Source organism: Maylandia zebra, linkage group LG19 (assembly GCF_041146795.1).
Source record: "Maylandia zebra isolate NMK-2024a linkage group LG19, Mzebra_GT3a, whole genome shotgun sequence".
NCBI classification, from domain to species: domain Eukaryota; kingdom Metazoa; phylum Chordata; class Actinopteri; order Cichliformes; family Cichlidae; genus Maylandia; species Maylandia zebra.
In genome coordinates this window covers 22014753-22018016 of record NC_135185.1, presented here as the reverse complement: position 1 = coordinate 22018016, position 3264 = coordinate 22014753, and the positions used below count along the sequence as shown (strand labels likewise).

General features: G+C 41.5%; 1 long non-coding RNA gene across 2 annotated transcripts; it reads left to right on the top strand.

Moving 5' to 3' along the window:
* Positions 1-1749: 1749 nt before the first annotated feature.
* Positions 1750-2601, top strand: LOC143414047 (uncharacterized). 2 transcript variants are annotated; one of them, XR_013094615.1, is made up of 3 exons: positions 1750-1895; positions 1981-2053; positions 2336-2601. It is a non-coding gene; the product is annotated as an uncharacterized LOC143414047 (long non-coding RNA). The 2 variants fall into 2 exon arrangements; XR_013094614.1 differs by having other exon boundaries at positions 2159-2601.
* The last annotated feature ends 663 nt before the right edge of the window (positions 2602-3264 follow it).

The following is a 3264-nucleotide window of genomic DNA, read 5'->3' as shown; positions in this document are numbered from 1 at the left end:
AGAATTGTACAGCTGATTCTTCCCTTCAGACCGCACTGGATCTGTTACTTCAGCACAATAAACACTGATTTTCCTTCAAAATCAGTTTACCAAGAGCCACAAAACCATTTCTGACTTGATTTTCTGAAATTCTGTGTCACTTAAACATCCTGACCGCACCAGGTGTTTTCTGTCGGACTTCCTCGTCCGAAATTACTCTTTTTACTCACAAACAAGTGTATCTCAAAATGATCTTCTGATCATAGCTATTCCTGAGGCCACAAATGTCAGCAGCGCCACCTGAGTAAAATCTTAGTAAACGTCTTTACTAAGGAGGACGTTTTTCAACTTTGTGACCAAACACTTATTGAACCATAAACTGACCAATAACTCTTATATTCTCTTATTCTTTAATCACACATTGGTCTCTTCCATCCATCCATCCATTCACTTCCGCTTATCCTTTTCAGGGTCGCGGGGGGCGCTGGAGCCTATCCCAGCTGTCATAGGGCGAGAGGCGGGGTACACCCTGGACAGGTCGCCAGTCTGTCGCAAGGCTAACACACAGGGACAAACAACCATTCGCACTCACATTCATACCTAGTGACAATTTGGGTTATCCAATTAACCTATCCCCACAAGCTGCATGTCTTTGGACGGTGGGAGGAAGCCGGAGTACCCGGAGAGAACCCACGCAAACACGGGGAGAACATGCAAACTCCACACAGAAAGACCCCGGCCTGGTGTTGGAATTGAACTCAGGACCTTCTTGCTGTGCGGCAACAGTGCTAACCACCGTGCTGCCCCACATTGGTCTCTTTTCTCTCCTATTTCCTCATAACATCTCATGTTACTTTTATCTCAGTACTGTCTTTTTCTCAAAGTTTCATTATCCTTACTTCAAAGCTTCTCATTACGTCAAAGCTCCCCTTCATCACGGTGTTAATGTTATGCTAACATAGCTGTTTCGCTAGTCACATAGCACATCACTATATACCAGCTAGCCAAACTTCAGTAACCCTACAAACATCACTGCTGCTTACTTTCCTGTCTTCATGTATGTCCGAAGTGATAGCAGAGCTGTGCCTTTTAATTTGTTTTAGAAATCCCTCAGTCAGAACCTGGTATATTATATTTAGATGGAAACTAGCGAGCTAACTCTCTGCTAACTTCTAACTCCGTTACATTTCCGTTACTGCAAGTGTGGCTGTGCACGGTGTGGACTTTAAATATACCACTGCCTCAGAGGGCAGTGGCTCGAATCCCATGCAGACCATTAATTGGGGAAGTGTGCTGAATAAAAAAAATTTAAAAAAAAAATCCCTGGCTCTGAAATTCACCTGCTATGCTTGCTTGGATGGGTTCTCTCTGCCTTTTACCGCTGTCTGAAAATCACTTTTCCCTCAATCAATATTGGTTGTTATGGTTGCTATGGACCGCCAAACACGCTTTTCTTCATGTCCAAACAAACGCTCAATTTTGCCTTCATTAACACAAATTATACATCAAAACATAGGTATTTTTCTTGCCTTTCACAAAATGGCACTGTCATCATTGTAGGAGTTGCCGTTTTCTCGCAAATGGCCTCGAAGCAACACAGTTAAAAAAAATGTCCACATACAAAGTATATGGAGATTTGAGTGAAAATGACAGCTGAAATTCTGTAACAGAGGCGTTTTCAACTCGTCATATCTTCTAGATATATTTTTCTTTAGAGACCTGAAAACCGCCTTGATTTTTTTTTATTTTTATTAAAGCATGTGTAACAAGTGTCACCTGGCAGTTTGTTGCTCGCTGCCAGGTGATTGGCTGAAGAGCTGTGAAAAGGTAGTGGGTGTGTGGGGTGAAGTCAGCGCTCTTCTGTGGAAAAAACCAGAGGCAATTAATTCACTCAGGTGCGAGTGGGTATACTGTCGGTAAGAGACTTTTGCCATTTTTTGTTTGGATCTTTTGCTATTGCATGTGCCTATTTTTTTTTAATGTGTCATTGGACTTTTTTAGTGTGACCACGAATTTTAATAGAAGAATTGATCAAGCCCTAGATCGACTGCGCGCAGGGAAACTGATCAATATTGTAGGTATATTGAGTGTTTGTTTTAGTTTCATGATTTTGAATGGTTTTATAAAATTGCTATTTTATTGGGTAATATTTTAATTGATAATGTTGTTTGTTTTTCAGCTGTGCTGTCTCTGCTGTCCTTTTTTTGTTCTTTTGATTGATTTGTAATTTTGTTTTGGTTAGTCCGTCCAGCCGTAGAGGCGGTTATTGATTGAGAGTAAGTTTTGTAAGGGCGGACTAACCTCTCTTTTGTTTTTTTTATTTTAATTGTTTGTGCCACTTCCCTTTATCTCTCAGATCACAGGCCATACATAGCACTGATTCCCAGCTGCGCTGAGACCCGAATTGTTTGCAGTGTGTGCCACGATTGCAGTGTCACTAAGCGGGGTGTGACGGGTTGTAGTGTTATTTCGCACAGTTTGTGTGGTAAGTCTCATGCGCAGCTGGGATATCGGCAGGATGTGTTGTAAGTCCTGTCTGGAAACGACTGGGAATTTGTATGTTTAACTTATGTAATAAATAAATGATCAATTATTTCTTTGCCCCGTTTACTCATCCCTTGTCCTCGGTTACACATGCTGATTGTTGCAGTGAAAGAATGATGTCGACAGCCCGTGTACTTTTGGAGTTACAGAACATTTTGTAACACGAAGAAACAGCAATTTTCACCTCTCAGTTGTGGTAAACGCTTGAAATATATTATGGAGAACGCGCTTTGGGAGCCAGAGACCCGGGTTGAAATCTAGCCAGTGGCAGTATCTAATATCTTTCCCTAATTCACTTTATAATTACAAATTCTCAACACTTGAACATTCCCACGAGTGCTCTGATCAAAACAGTGCAAGAATGAGCTCTTTAGCTTTTGATTTTCAACTTATCCACATTTCTTTGCGGACACTCCTGCATGTCACAAATACATTGCACAAAGCGCATCTGTGGCTGTGTACCATTTGTGGTGCGTTGGCTCCCTGTGCTGGTACGCGCCTCATTCAAATGTCGCCGCACATTTAAAAATGCAGGGTGTCTTTACACTGTCATAGCTCCTAGATAGATTTCTTAAGAGACCTGAAAATCACTGTGATTATTCACCATAGCCTGCTGAGTCTTACAGTGAAAGAACGATGTCAACGTATAGCATTGTCGGTTACTTTAATTGTGTTTGGGGTTTTTTTTATCAAATCCTACAAAACAGGACCATTGTGACACAAAACCTCTCACCAGTGTTG